Source organism: Protopterus annectens, chromosome 7.part0 (genome assembly GCF_019279795.1).
Source record: "Protopterus annectens isolate FY-2018-M chromosome 7.part0, PAN1.0, whole genome shotgun sequence".
NCBI classification, from domain to species: domain Eukaryota; kingdom Metazoa; phylum Chordata; order Ceratodontiformes; family Protopteridae; genus Protopterus; species Protopterus annectens.
The window spans coordinates 1,024,229,380-1,024,246,154 of NC_056739.1; the positions used below are offsets into that span (position 1 = coordinate 1,024,229,380).

General features: G+C 41.9%; 1 protein-coding gene across 1 annotated transcript in view; it reads right to left on the minus strand.

Annotated features, from left to right (window-relative positions):
* DMXL2 (Dmx like 2) overlaps positions 1–16,775 on the minus strand; it is a 1,902,820-nt gene that overhangs the window by 51,932 nt on the left and 1,834,113 nt on the right. The gene's annotated exons all lie outside the window — the stretch shown is intronic.

Consider the following 16,775-nt stretch of genomic DNA (forward strand, 5'->3'; position numbering starts at 1 on the left):
TTCAATATTTTTAAAACATTTTACTAATTAACAAAATCATACAGGCTTATCTGCATATGATTTACCTTACTACAATATAAAAGTAGTAAGAGACAGCTATTAAAAGCAAGATTGTCTATTAAATGAAATATACACATTTACTGTAAAGCAAAAGCAAATGCCATCTTAATGGAGCATTTCAGTTAATGTTGTGTCTTGGATACTTACCTGTACATTTTCTAGTAATGATTTCAAGATTTACTTGGATGATTACAGTACCATTTAACAATGACAAATTCTCTGAGTGGCATTATAGCACATACAAAAACCCAAAACAGAACCTGATGAAACTGAAACAAATTCTAGAATTATATATATTTTTTTGTGGGGGCTCCTCCCCACTCTTCCATGCCACAAGAGACTCCTTGCATGCCCTCCAGACTTAATATCCTAAGTGTGAACTGCTTCTTAAGTGAGGCAGCTGAGTTCTGCAAACTCCACCCCGTCCTATCTAATTACTAGCAATACAATAGATGATATTGCTTATGTATTCTATCGTAATTTTTTTAATTGCAATAACATTTATGAAGGTTAAATGCTGCAGCTAGTGAACCCCAAGATTTGAGGAAGTCACCTTTTAACATTCAAAAAACATTATGTCAAGAGTCAGATATTTGCTACATAAATAATATACCCGGAAATGTCAGTATTAACAGTCTGCCATCAAAACGGTGACAATTACTAGCTAAAGGTTTCTGGCTGCAAGATGGATAGATTAGAATTTCAATACTGAAAAAAAATATACATTTTACAATGATGTGAGGTACTCACTGTAACAGTCCCACAGCAGATAGTAACATCTAATGTCTATGATAACTGATCCAGATCAATCACAGATAAGCCTAGTAGGCACATAACTAGGGATCAGCCATGAAATGAAGCTTTACAGTGATGTCTGTTGGCCTTATATCAGTATATAAAGAATGGTTTTCTCTCTATATGCCCCCATTCTTTTCCAGCTAGCATCATTCTACAGGGCAAAAAAAAGGTGCTGCATTTCAAAAGAGGATACAAGGCAATGCAGGATGAAAGGATGAAACAAGAAAAGGGCAGGAGTGTGTAAATCCATACTGCATACAGGGATAAACATTAAAGATACAATGTAATAAAAACAAACAGCACTTCACTTTGCTGACAGAAAAAGGCTGTAGACAAATTAATTCTAAATGGCAGCTAATCTTCTAACAACTGCTCCACCCTACCTCCCTCCCCTTGTCACATACTTACCTGTCCTCTCCTGAGCATCTGTTCAGAAATATGTACAAAGGGAGAAAGTTCATACACTACCCATGATTCTATCATTTCTGACTAAAAGATCCTCACAATCTTGCACTCATGCCTCTCACAGATGTTCTAGCTTTCATCTATGGATCCACTCTTCAAACCCTACATTTTAGGATTCCTTGGGCCCATACTACGTCCTTTTTTATTTCCTCCCTTGTAGATGATGTATACTGAGTGCATTACGTCTCTGTTATCTATTCACTGTAGTTTGTGGCTGTCTCAGTCATCTTCCACTGAACCCCCACCACTACAGTCATTCAATGTATGAGATGTCTAATGATGTAAAGGTTAACTGGGTGTAGGTAATTACAGCATATAGACTTCCTGATTCTTTTACTGAAGAAGGCCTGACAGAGGGTTTTATCAGACATAGCAAATTACTTTAGTGTGAAAACTCTAAGGCTAAGTCATATCTTCAGACGCATAAAGGCTAGGTAAAACAGCTCTTAAGATGGGCTGTGGCTGGAAGTGGGAGTAAGAAGATTGAAGTCATGGCTATTTTTGTGGGTAAATTTTTATACAAGGTACAAAGTACTGCTTTTACTAAAGATTTTTCTGACTTCAGAACAGTGCATATCTCAAAGTATCTGAAACACATTTGCGTGTGACTAAAGATATTAAATCATTATACATAGTTATCTTAAATGAGACTGGGTTGCAAACTGTGCATAGTTACTGTTCACAAAATATTTTGCCTACAACCATTGCAGATTATTTATGGAAATGAAATTCCATTTGTAATTTTGCCTTTTAATTTTACGGAATTTCATTTACATTTTTATAAGCAAACAAATGGAGTAGCAATGGAGTGGGTGTGATGGCTAACACTTGGCAAATTTTTTTTTTTGTTTTTTTGTTTTTTTTTTCTGTTGGGAAGGTTAATTTAAAAAAATTACCTGCATTAGACTTTACAAACCATTGCTAATGATTTGTTTTCCTTTGGAAAGAAAATCTGCATATGTTAAAAATCTTTTATTAATTTACTTAAATAATGGAAGGAGGAACTCCGGTCCACTAATGATTGGCAGTAGATTTTTACGTGCCGAGTTGCCGGCTCTGACGCACAACCTTCAATGAAGGTACGCCCATTCACGCATGTCTCCACACAGAAGACGCTCTAGCTGAGAATCCAACAGGACAATGTCTTACTGTGAGGCGACAACGCTACCGCAGCACCACCACCGCAGTCAGAAACTACAGGATAATAATGCTCCTAAAACTTTCATTGGATGAGACAAGCATTAAAAAGTTGACAAAATGTGTTTGGAAAATTCTTACTCCCTTTCCAGAAATTATAAATAAGATGGGCGAAGCACCTACTCATATCAGGAAAAGTGTCCCAAGTTTAAAATATATTTTCAGACTAGACTGGATTATTTTTTGGCCTGGGTGATAACAAAACAAAGGATAATATATAAATATTTTGACTGATTAACTCACAGATGTTAGAAGATTAAGATTCCAGGTGCTTACAATGGAAACACGGCTTTTGCAATGCACTTTCCAAAATGCTTGTGAATGGAGCAGCTCAGTTTTGATTATTTTTTGGTTTCTATAACTGAAGTGAAAAAATAACAGTTCTAGATTTGATGCTGAAGAGGACCAAGATTAGAGGGAATATTCCTGGCAACTAAGGTTAGATGCATGATATTATCCTGGGCTTGATGACTAAGAAAACCTCAAAGTGTATTTTGAGAGAAGAAATTGAGACAATGATCATGTAATTTGTCATATGATATGAATATGAACTAACTAAATATGTGAAAGATTGTGTCTCTTCAGTCTGAAGAAGTATCCTTGAAGGTATGAAAACATTTATAAACTGAATAAAGGTTTATTTATATTCTTAACCTTTTTGTTAACATTTTACTTTAAAAGATTCAGTTTTATAATTGGTCTCAAGTAAACCAACTATTTGATCATAGTAATACTTAGGTGATATTTGCCTTCTGCAAATACAGCTACTTAAAAATCTGTTGGGGAAAGACATGCCATTAAGAGAAAGATAAAAAAAAGAAACATAGTGCTTCAATTTACGGAAAAAAATAAGATGACACTGAAGTACATGAAGGGAGGCACAGGCACCACACACCGTTTCTGTAACTGCTGTATGTAAGGAACCAAGATTTTCTCAGAAGGTGAGGAGAAATGCAGACAGAAATGAACAGCACAGCATTTATACAGTAAACTCGTGTCTCCAGCTGGGAGAGTTACCTGGTTCAACCCCAGCACCTTCAGCCCTTCAAGTGAAGAACAAAAAAAAAAAGAGAAAAGCACTTGTCTGCATTACGCCGATCTCTACATTGGGTTATCTAACAGTGTAGTACCTCGCAGGATGCGCAGTAGCAAACCTTGCCCCTAAACACCCACAGTTTACCAAGCTACATTAATACTAATAAATTAATAAAACAAAGCAGTAAAAAGCATTTTATTGGCATCGGAATATATAAAACCCTTTGATTGCGATCGGTTATTATCGGTTATTCAGGTTTTACATGGTTATTCAAGTGTTATGTGAAAATGACCGATCGCAATCAAAGGCTTTTTACTACTTTTTGTGTTTTATACATTCTGATGCCAATAAAAAGCATTCTCATGCCTTTTGCAAAAAATGAAATTGTTTGTAATGTGGAATGTGCTACAGTAATGCCATAGTAAGTTACTTTAACATTGGGAAGACCAAAAAGCATTACTTCTGTAAATGTAGAGTATTTGCACTTTTAAATATTTTCTCGGACTGCAGACGTCCATATAAGGACTGTACTATAAGAGTAGCAAATAAATAAGTAAATCTTAGCCTGTCCTGGGTGATCGCATAGCTAGAATTGAATATAGTTTTACACACAATAAAGAATATTGATTAATGCAGATGTTTAAAAAAACTTGACAATATATTTGTGTTGGCATAAAAAAGTGAAGTTTTATCTGTAAGTGGAATCAAGAGATACCATGTACTAACTCGTGTATGTCAAGGTAATAAAGTGCAATTTGGTGTGTGTGGCTTTCTCTCTTGTTTGTCACCACGATGAAGGATGCAAAGCATACCTCTCGAGCTCTTAGTACAAGAAATATGTAGTCTTGGACAAAACTTAAAATAATGGCGACAAACTCTTACTCATAAAAATTTAGAAAGTTGCTATAATAACAGGAAATATACAAGAAACAGACCATATGATTAGCGGTTATTGTTATTCACAGAGTGTAACATTTGGCAGGTTACTTATTCAGGCATAACGGGAACACTCAGTGTCACTCAAATGTGCGCTGAACTGCTAATCAGTATGGACACACCCTAACCTGCGCAGTACCGCCCGCGAGGTACTACACTGTTAGATAACCCTACATTGTAAGTGATCAGCTTGTTACAGTTAGATATACACCCCCCACCAGCGCTTCAGGTGGCCAGATTTATGACACATCCTCCTCTCTTGCAACAGCCATTCATGTCCCATTACTGTTACCTGCCCCCAACCCTTCTTCAACATATTTTATTAAAAAAGAAACTTCTTTTAAACTGTAGCAAACTATTTGCTACAACTGTCACAAATGGTTGCTACAGTTTATACCATGTCTGCATAGAAAGCAACAGCACTTAGGTTTTAGTTAAAAAAATTAATTTGTACCAAACTACTTGCTACAATGTAGAAAGCATTTGTTACAGTTTAGACTACATTACAGTGCTAAGGTCTGACAGCAAATGCAATACCATTTTTTGTAAAGCTGGTAGTGCATTAACCAGAGCAGGATCAGCTGATCGGACCCTCCCAACATTTTGCATCCATGGCAGTTGCCCACCTTGCCCCACCCTAACTATGCTACCGTCTCCAGCATCAGAACCTGTATTATTTTTCACAAAAAATAATGACAATATCATGGGAATATAGAAGGTGAGTAAACCAAAACATTGACTTTATGGTCATTGTCCCTAACCTGAAGAAGACATACAGTGAAGATATGTCTTTTAATGATGAGGCTGACATTTGAATGCGGTGCCCACAAAGGCAAGGTTCACAATTAAAAATACATCTGCCAACCTTATCAACACATGACACACACATAAATGGAGCTGTAGCTACAATATTAAACACTCACTGTATTACTTTCCTCACTAACTCATACATGTTCTGTCGCACTCTTCAATGTAAGGCAAATAAAACCTGTAATGGTGACTTTGACATTTAATGAAATGACTCGTGAAATGTCTGTTATACATTACACATAATTAGGGGTATTACCCAGTGAATAAACTGTCACCATCTGATACCAATTTTGGAATATACCACATAAAGGAATGGGGGCAATGAAATTCTGAAGTAAAAAGGAAATAAATAAAAATGTTAAATGTACAATGATTCATTCATAATTTGAAACAGAGGTTTCATCTTTTCTCAGTTGCCCCTATACAGTCTTACTGCTATTTTCTTCTACATGGTGAACATGGTCTCTCTCTCTCTATATATATATACATATGTGTGTGTGTGTGTGTGTGTGTGTGTGTGTGTGTGTGTGTGTGTGTGTGTGTGAGTGTGAGTGTGTATGCATATCTACAGCCATACAGATAGATGCACACCTCTACCCCCTGGTGTGCAACTGCCACAATGAAAAGCATGGTGACCATAATGCCAACAGGATGCATCTGAGTTACAACCTTACCCTCAGTCCTTATCCAAGGTGAAAAATTCAATCTTCTGATATGGGATCAGACAGGACTTTGCTCAGTTTATGGTCAACCTGGGGCCACAGTATTGTAACAGCCAACTACAGTGATATTATCACAAAGTTCATCAAGGAAGCCATCAGTTACCAGTTATCTAGGCAAGGAAATAAGTAGAGATTCTTTTGTAAGACATACAGGCAAACATCCTGGCATGCTGAAGAAAACCCAAATAAAGGCACTTTGTTATCATAAGGATATATGACTATATGTCAATTCTTTAGACTAGAAAACATTGATATTGCACATTACTGACCATAACAAAAACAGAAAAATAGAGTTTGTATATAGAAGGAAGCCCTCTACTCTCTCATATGGAGACTGTGTCCTCACACTCCTGCATCTCCAAATATACTCCCCTCAAGATCTTACAACCTTGGGGTTAAGGAGAAACTTCCTTACCACTTATGTACTGTAATCTCACTCAGGTGTCTCATAACAGCTTTGAAAAAAAACAAGGGAATTGCAGAAAGTAGTTTGGTGATTCTCACTTCACCGGATCAAGTCTTGACAAAGAGCAGGGAACCTGTTCTCATAGTGATGCCCACCTAGATGATGTTAAAGGAATCTTCTGTGTGAACTCCAGGCAACAAGTGCCCTAAAGGCTTCCACCATGTCCGATGATACCATCCAGATGCCCTGTGGAAGAAGAGGCATATTCGGTACCACTGCTGGAGAGTCACTATCTAGAACCATATGCACTTTATAAACTCAGAAAAAACTCTATAAAGGAAACAATTCATCCCTTTCGGAATCAGAAAGAGTTGAGAATCAAATCTTTGCTCTAAATGGAGGACAGACTTCACAGTCCATTTCAAAGCAAAAGTCTGGGCAAGTCATGAAAGCACTATGAAGGTAATCTGGTCTACAAGCATAGTTCTTCCTAACAGAGAACCTAAGCATTTTAAAATACAACCAGTTGTAACAACATCCAAAGCCCAGTGGTCCTTTGTGTCTCTAAAGTTGGGTAAAGTTAAAGAGCTTCCCCAAGGGGCACTGGCAGACCATATTTATGACTTGTTTGTGGTTGGGCTAATAGGATCATCTTCCTTGAAACCTTGGCCACCACAGCAAAGTCAAGACTGCAAGACAGTTTAGAGTCCTCCTCAGTCTGTGAGAATGTGCCTTCCCTCTTGGTTATTGACTATGCCCAAAGGATTCAGAAGATGAGCTGGGGGATTTAACACACACTAATAGTATCATAGGCCATCTTCTTCTTTACAGCCGAGTGCTCCTCCAGGAGTCTTCTGCAGTTAACTCCTACTGCTCCTCTAGGTGTTAAATATTGATTGTTCATATTTGCATTAATAATTCCAAAACCATGTTACATACAAGGCACCGGGATATTTTGTCTTGAAGCATATGTGATAGCAAACACAACTGCATTGATATTTGACCTCTCTCAATGAATATTTTCTAGAACTTTAAGGTGAGAACTCCATTTTTTAAAGGCTTAAGCCATGCCCACTGGGAGTTAAAGACACACACTCTAAAGAGCTGTATCGAAGGGAATGAGTTAAGAAGTCATTCACAAAAACCTGAGCTTATTGGCTCTGTACATCATCAGACTTCTTATATGATCATGAGAGGGAAAAATTCTCCCACCAGCTCCAGGGACATGCTTCTGTAGGTTTCAGCCTGGAATAAGAATAAACAATATGTATGCCAGCAGATGGGCAATAGGGATTTGGTGCTTACAGATCAGATCTCCAACTAGCCAGTCCATTAAACAATGCTGACATGGGGACATGATAGGTCTTCTGGTATCAGCATTAGCATCAGGCCATGTTCCCAGAGTGTGTATTCCTACACCTATAATTCAAGTCCACTCAGACCTGCAAACCTCTATTTGATATCTGGGTACCCAAAAGTACAGTTATGTACACTTACCATAAATGTAGATGTTCGAATGTATTCACTGTTACAGTCATCACACTTGGGTTATCTGCCTGAAGGTAGCCCTCAGTCGGCCCGAATATCTGAGACTTAGTATTTCTGCGTTGGTTGCTGTTGCTCCAGGACTGACGTCAGGTTGTCAGGGGAATAAAAACAGGCAGCTGGCACCATTACATCAGTTTTTCTTGCCCCAAATGTCAGATGCCCCCCAAACAGGAAACTAAGTTATGGTGGGAAAAACACCACCAGTAAAAAGTAAATACCAATACCAATACCCCTGAAAGGGGTGAGTAACAGACATAGAGAGGAGTGAGAGAGAGACAAGGGGGCTGGAGGGAGGGAAACCAGGACTGCAACAGTGAATACACTCGAACATCTACATTTATGGTAAGTGTACACAACTGTACCATGTTCTTCATGTTTCACTGTTGCAGTCATCACAATTGGGTAGATTCCCAAAGCTGAAGAAGGGTGGAGGCAGTCAAGAAGAGTTGGGGCTGGCTAGTATGCCTTGCAGGACTGCTGTTGCAAAACCCGCCCTGGATTTGGAAAAGATAGGCAGGTGGTAATGCTTGGTGAAGGTGTGTACAGAACTCCAGGTAGCAGCTTCCAGGATGTCCCTGGTAGGGACTCCCCTGAGGAATGATGTAGAGGTAGAAGTTGCCCTAGTGGAATGTGTTCTGACCCCCTGAGGGGTTTATTTCCCATGGTGCTTGTAGCAGAAATGGATGCAGTGTGCCATCCATTTGAAAATTCTTTGTGTTGAAATGGTCTTGCCCTCTGCCCCTGGTGCAAAGCTGACTAGTAACTAGTCAGATTTCCTGAAGGGCTTAGTCCTATCAAGGTAGAATCTGATCTGTGCACGTCCAAGGAGTGCAGAATCCTTTCCCCTTTATTTTGAGCGTTAAGGAAGAAAATTGGCAAATGGAGAGATTGGTTGAGAGACACAGTAAACACCACTTTAGGCATAAAGGAAGGGTTAGTCCTGAGGGAAACCCTGTCAGCATAGAAAATAATGAAGGGTTCTACAGCCAAAGGTGCTTGCAGCTCAGACACTCTTCTAGCTGAAGCGATGGCCAGAAGCAAGGCTGGTTTCCAACAGAGAAATTTTTAACTCTGCTGACGCTGCAGGCTCAAAGGGGGAAGCGTGAGCTTTTCCAGTACAAAGTTAAGGTCCCAAGCAGGGGTGGGTGCTCTCCTTGGCGGCCTTAAGTTGTTTGTCCCTCTCAGGAACTGTTTGATAAGAGTGTGGGAGAAGAGAGGTGGCTCAGTGTTGTAATGAGCCGAAATGGCAGAGGCATGGATCTTAATGGAGGAGAAGGATAGGCCTCTGTGGAGTAGATCTGCTAAGTAATCCAGGATTAGAGGCAGGGAGGGTAGAGTTGTGTCCTCTCCTTTAGATTGAATCCAAGAGCAGTACCTTTTCCACTTATCAGCATAGGATTTCCTTGTACTGGGATCTCTGGCTTCAAGAATGACGTTCAGCACCTGCTTGCTTAGACTGGTTATTGGGGGAAAATTCAAGGAATAAGCCAGCCTGCACGATTTAGGGCTTGCAGTTGCGGATGCAAGATCTGTCCCCCCTGCTGAGAGAGCAGGGTTGGGTTCAGGTGTTGGTGCCAGGGTGGCACTGGTGACAGGCTTCGCAGGAGTGGGTACCGGTGCTGGCGTGGCCAGTCTGAGGCAATCAGAATTGTCCTTGGTCCTCCTGTCTTATCTTGAGCAATACTCTTGAGAGAAGGGGCAGAGGGAGAAAGGCATAGATTGAGAGATTTACCCACTGGAAGGATAGGGCATTCACTTTCCAGGCCCTGCTGTGAGGAGTCGTGGTGCAGAATTTGCTGAACTGGTGATTGCAGGGGGAGGCAAAGCAATCCACCTCTGGGGTCCCTCATTTCTGAATCAGAAGTTTGAAGGTGCTGGGCTGTAATTGCCACTTGTGTAGGTCTAGGAGATTTCTGCTTAAGTTGTCTGCCAGTGAGTTTTGTTTGCCTGGCAGGAATTGAGCTTGCAGATGGACCTGCATGTCCAAGGCCATGTTCCACAGGGCTATGGCTAGCCTGCAGAGTGGGTAAGAGTGGGTTCTCCCCACCTTGTTGATGTACCACATAACTGTGGTGTTGTCTGTTTTTATTAGCAGGTGTCCTGGTGAGAGTAGGGATCTGAAAGCTGTCAGAGCATGTTGAACAGCTAGCATCTCTTTTTGGTTGATGTGCAGACGAATTTGACTTGGGCTCCAGTAGCCTTGAATGCACTTGCCGTCCATGTGTGCCAGCCAGGCATAGTCTGATGTGTCTGTGGTTAGGGTCTGGGCAGCATGGGGTTGAGTAAAGTGCAGTCCTTTGCTGTGGTTGCATGCTGCTGGCCACCAAAGAAACTCTGTCCTTAGACAGGGTATGACAGGAATGATGGTTTCCAGGTCCTGAGAATGTTGTCACCAAAGACTTTTTAAGTACCACTGAAGTTTTCTCATATGCAGTCTGGCATACGGGATTAGTAGGATGCATGAGGTCATGAACTCTAGGGCCTACAGGATTTTTCTTGTGGATAGCTGGGTTCTGGTGGCTATTTCAGTAAAATAGTCTGTCAGATAGGCTTGTTTTTCTGGAGTGAAGAATGCCATCTGGGATGCTGTGTCCAAGCTTGCTCCCAGGAATACAATATTTTGACTGGGGACAAGTTTTGATTTCTTTTCGTTGATGGTGTACCCCAGGGAGGTTAGAAGGTTTTTTACAAATGTCAGGTGCTGCAACAGCATTTCCTAACTGTCTGTCTGAATCAGGCAATCATCAGAGTACGGGTAAATTTGAATATTTCTGTCTGCAGTAAGCAATGGCTGGAGCCAAACATTTTGTGAATACTCTGGGAGCAGTGGATAAGCTAAAGGAAAGTGCAGAGAACTGATAATGCATAGATCCTGCCCTGAGGTGTAAATATTTCCTGCATGACTCCCTTATAGGGATGTGCAGATAAGCTTCTTTTAAGTCTATGGTGACTAACCAGTCATCTTTGGCTAGCATAGGTAGAAGATGCTGCAGGTTGAGCATTTTGAATTGTGGTACCACCGGGAAGGTGTTGAGAATTGATAGATCTAGGCTTGGGTGCCAAAAGCCCTCTTTTCTGGGTACCAAGAAAAGTCTGGAATAGAATCCTTGACCTGTCTGTTCTGCAGGAACAGGCTGAATTGCCCTTATAGAGAGCAGGGATTGAACTTGGTTTTGTGCCTCTGCCCACTGGTTTGGAGGAAGGTCTGGGAACCCTTTTGGGGTTGGGGCAGTGAGTGGAAGTAAAACTTGTACCCCTGGGATACAATGTTGAGGACCCATCGGTCTTTGGTGATAGAAATCCAGTTTTGTGCATGAAGGGCAAGTTTTCCTCTTAGGGGCACAAGCAGTTGGGCAGAGGTGGGGAGTAGAGTTGAGAAATCATTGGGAATTCTTTCTGTAAGGGGGTGGCTTAGCACTCCCTGCTTTAGAGGTGGAGGCACTCCATTGCTTAGATCTCTACATACCCTGAGACTGTAATCTGGGGGGACTGTTTACCCTGGGTCTAGTTTGAGATGGCCTTGAGGGGGCTGGAAAGAACCAATGTTTCAAGGGGCAATGCCTACCGAATCTAGGAGGCTGTACTTGCAAGAATTCTTTGACTGTCTGCATAGATTTAGCTTTTTCTTCCATCTTTTTATGACTCTCTTCTGCTTTGGTGCCAAATAGATTGTCCTTGTTCAAAGGAGTGTCTAATAACTTTGATTTGACATGGTCTGGCAAGGTCTGTTCCTTAAGCCAAGCATGCCTTCTCAGTACAGAACCAATGACTGGTGCCCTGCAAGATGCTTCCAGGACATCAAAGCCACACTGCAATGTATGCTTGCTGACTTGGCTTGCAGAATGCATAAGCTCTTTTCTGCACAGTCTGTAAAGGTAGCTATTTTTTGCTTAATACATTCCATAATATGTTGTTGGAGCATGTGAAACTGACAATTCAAAGCCCTAATGGCGAGAGTTGCAGAGGTATATACTTTCTTACCCCATCTGTCCAAAGCTTTGGAATCCCTGTCCGAAGGGGTGGGATTCTTAGCTGTAGTTGCTTTGATACCTTTAGGCCCCTGGGAGATGATCTCTGGGTCAGCAGTATAATTTTTGAAAAGGAATTTATGAAAGTCAGGTACTCTGTAGTACCTGTCTGGTTTCCTAGGAGCAGGGGGTAAAGTATCAAGAGTTAAACTGGATTCCATAAAGACATCAACCACAACCTCCAGGATTGGGGGTATTGCTAAAGGCCTATGTTGTGGCAAATCTAGAAATTCTCCAAGTCTCTTTTTGGACTGAGGATAGTCTTGGCATTCCCATTGGAAATGCTCTCTTAAAGTATGCAAGGATTCACCAAAATAAAAATCCTCTGAAGGAGAGGCAGAGGGAATGGATTCTTCTGCATCTGAATCCTCAAAAGCAAATAAGGGCATGTCTTCATAATCAGATACCTCAGAGTCGTCAGACTATTGGTCTGTTGAAGCTGCTGGGGACAGGTCTCTTTTTCTCTTAGCAGGGGAAGGCTGACTTCCCCTAATCAACATAATAAGGTCTTCTGCCATTTTAAGCATTTGATGTTGTGGCAAGGGAGCAGGTGCATGAGCTTTAGTTGTCGTTTTTTTAGGCATAGTGTGTACTTTTGGCCTTAGAAACCTGGTAGTTTTAGACAGAACTGAAGATATGAAAGAAGTCGTTGGTTTGTGTCGAACATCGGTAGTGCGAAGAACTTCCTCAGAAACCGGTGCCTGCTCAGTGGCTCCGGACCCATCTAAGATAGAGACATCCGCAGGTGCCATAGTTGAAGAAGAGTCTCGCGGCATACTGGATTCTGAACGGGTGTTGGTAGAGGCCTGCGAAGCCACTGAAGCTAGCATCAGGGGCTGCGAAAGTGCCTCACTGAGTACCAGCAAACTGGCGACTATCTTAACGGAAGCATCGCTGGCAGCTTTGGACCTGTGCGGTCTGTCTCTGTCTTTATCCTTATGTTTTTTCAGAAGATCGGTAGTTGGATGTCTTACCGAAACCATTTTGGAATACAGAGATCGAGAACAAAAGAATTTAGTGACAATAAGGGCCTGATGACGAATAGTCCGGGTGTTGAACAAGGCACAAAACTGACAGCGAGGTATGTCATGGTCTGGGCTTAAACAGATGATGCAGTAAGAAAGGAAATCTCAGTGTGGTATTTGCATTCAACAGGCAAGACAATTGTTAACTTTTTCTGACATCGGTTAGAGCAAGAAAAAAAGGATCCCCAATGGGATACTTAGCTTTAGAAGACTTCAGGATAATTCAATTCAAAAACAAAAACTCAGGTAGAGGCTGACCGGCACTCATGCGAACTGATTCTGCTTCGGGCTTCTCGGCAAGAAAGACTGATGTAATGGCGTCGGCTGCCTGTTTTTATACCCCTGACGACCTGAAGTCAGTCCTGGAGCGACAGCAACCGACGCAGAAATACTAGATTTCTGGTATTTGGGCTGACTGAGGGCTACCTGCATGCAGATAACCCAAGTGTGATGACTGCAACAGTGAAACATGAAGAACATCTTCAAACCCTGGTGTGGGAAAACCAGAAGATGCCCAGAGAAGATTCTAGGAAGAATTTTCTTGTTCATAAGTGCCCCCCCAAAGTCCAAAGCCTAGAGGCTCAACAGAGTGCTCCTTGGAGTCGGGCTAGCTGGTAGTGAGCTTCACACAAATGACTGAGGAAAAGCTGCCACCCACTTCCTGGAAAGCAACCCATAATTGAAAGTTATGAGTCCATTTCCCTTGGGCTTATTATTATCAGCTGAACAGAAGGGTAGGCATGACTTGAACCTTTTCTAGTAAATGGTGAATTCAGCACCTCTCAAGATACAAGGACTGTTTTTATTTTTTGAATGTACTTGTCTAGAGGATGGCCTGGATATTATCTACCATTTGAGATGTAATTGTGACTGTGCATGCATGACATCTGAAGCTGTATGTGACAGCTACCTGCTGATTCTGGGGAGTGAAACAACTGGCTGTCATCATCTGCCTGATAAAGAAAACTATCACCTGCCACCATCTGCTTGGAAGTGAAGTAAGTGAGGAGTTTTTCCATGTGACATCCACGGGTGGCTGGGCTAAAGCAAAAAGCAGTGCTTTACACCATGATCCTCTCCAGAAAATGTGGGTAATGGTGTTGTGGGCACTGGCTTATATGATGGCCAAGTGGACACTTAACGATGACTTACTTCTAGCTGTCAATGTGGAAACTTTTTAACAACATGCATCATAAAGTACAGTTGTGTACACTTACCATAAATGTAGATGTTCGAGTATATTCACTGTTGCAGTCATTACATTTGGGTAATCTGCTTGCAGTAGCCCTCAGTTGGCCTGATTAACAAAGTATTGGGTCCCGAGTCAGATGCTGTCCCTTCTTCCATGATGTCAGGTCGTCAGGGGTATAAAACATGCAGCCGATGCCATTACATCAGATTTTCTTGCCCCAGATGTCAGGTGCCCTCCTAATGGGAAGCAATTAAATCTATAATTACAAGGATATACCTCCAACAAAAAAGCAAATACACCAAAAAGCTTTTTGAGCATAGTAAGGGAGAGTAGAGGTATAGCCAAAAGAAGAAAGGGGGCTGGAGGGAGGGTAACCAGGACTGCAACAGTGAATACACTCGAACATCTACATTTATGGTAAGTGTACAAAACTGTACTATGTTCTTCATGTTTCACTGTTGCAGTCATTACATTTGGGTAGATTCCCAAAGCTAAGGTTGGGAGGAGGAATTTAAATATAATTAGGACCAGCTATAAGACCCTGCAAGACTGCAGTGGCAAAGCCAGCTCTGGATTTAGAGAAAATTGGCAAATGGTAATGCTTGGTGAATGTACAGAACTCCAGGTAGCAGCTTCTAGGATGTCCCTGGTAGGAATGCCCCTCAGAAAGGCTGTGGAGGTAGATGCAGCCCTGGTTGAATGGGGTCTGATGCCCTGTGGGATAAGTTTCCATGGTGCTTACAGCAGAAATGAATGCAGTGGCCTATCCATTTTGAAATGGTTTTCTTTGAAATAGCTTTCCCCTCTGTCCCTGCAGCAAATTCCACCTGCAGTTGTCTGTGCACATCTAAGGAGTACAGTATCTGTTCCCCTTTGTTCTGTGAAAAGAAGGTAGGCAAATGAATGGACTGATTAAGAGCCACACTTGATACCACTTTGGGCATGAAGGAGGGATTGGTTCTGAGCGACACCTTGTCCGCACGAAAGATGATGAAAGGCTCTACTGCCATAAGGGCCTGTAATTCAGATACCCTTCTTGCAGAAGTGATTGCTAAAAGAAAGCTGTTTTCCAGGAAAGGAATTTTAAATCTGCAGTAGCAGCTGGCTTGAAAGGAGGAAGAGTGAGTTTCTCCAAGACAAAGTTAAGGTCCCAGGCTGGAGTTGGAGCTCTCCTGGGTGGCCTTAAATTTTTTGGCCCCTCTGAGGAACTGCTTGAGCAGTGGGTGAAAGAAGAAGGGAGGCTCGGTGCTGAAATGGCTGAGGCATGAATTTTGATGGAGGAAAAAGGACAAGCCCTTATGAAGCATCTCAGTCAAGTATTGTAGAATCTGCGGTAAATTGGGCACTGCTGCACTCATCCCTTGAGACTGATTCCAGGCACAAAATCTTTTCCATTTTGCAGCATAAGATTTTCTAGTACTAGGCCTCCTTGCCTCTAAAATGATATCCATCACTGATTTACTGAGGGATAGTAAAGGAGAGATTAGGTAATTAGTCAGGCTGCTAGGTTCAGGGTTTGCAGCTGAGGGTGCAGAATCTGGTTCTCCTGCTGACACAACAGAGATGGAGTCTGAGGCAGGTGCCATGGGGCCAAGTGTGACACACTGCACAAGAGGGGGTACCAGTGTTTGCGTGGCCCATCTGGTCCAATTAAAATCATCCTTGGCTTGTCCTGTTTGATCTTTAGTAGTACATTGGAGAGCAGAGGCAGAGGAGGAAAGGCATAAACTGATAGGTTTTTCCAGCTGAAGGATAGAGCATCCACTTTATAAGCTAGCTTGTGGGGAATCCTTGTGCAACATTTGTCCAATTGATGGTTCTGGGGGGAGGCAAACAGGTTGATATCTGGGCTCCCCCACTTGCTTGTCAACATGTTGAAAATCCTTGATTCCAGTTTCCACTCGTGTGGATCCATGAGGTTTCTGCTTAGTCCGCCTGCAAGTGTATTTAGTTTTCCTGGCAGGAATTGAGCTTGTAGGTGCACTTGCTAGCTCAAGACTGTGTTCCACAATGCTACGGCTAGTCTGCAGAGGGGGTAAGAATGTGTACCCCCATGCTTGTTTATGTACCACATGACAGTGGTGTTGTCCATCTTTACCATTAGTTGTTCTGGAAGAATGTGGTCCTTGAAGGCTGTCAAGAGCATTCTGTACAGCTAACATTTCCTTTTGATTCATGTGCAGTTGCATTTGACTTTGGTTCCATTTGCCCTGAATGCACTTCCCTGCCAGGTGATGTATCTGTCTGATGTATCTGTTGTTAAGGTTTGGGCAGCAGGGGGTAGTATGAATGGTAGTAACCTGTTTTGGTGGCAGGCCTCTGCCCACCAAAGGAACTCTAGGCATAGGTAAGGTCTGATAGGAATCATTGCTTCTAGATCCTGTGAATGTTGACACCATAGGCTTTTGAGATACCATTGTAGTTTACTCATATGCAGCCTTGCATATAGAATTAGAAGAATGCAGGAGGCCATGAACCCCAAGACTTGCAGTATTTGCCTTGCAGATGGGTTTTTGTGGCCACTTGTTTGAAGTAGGTTGTCAAATGAATCC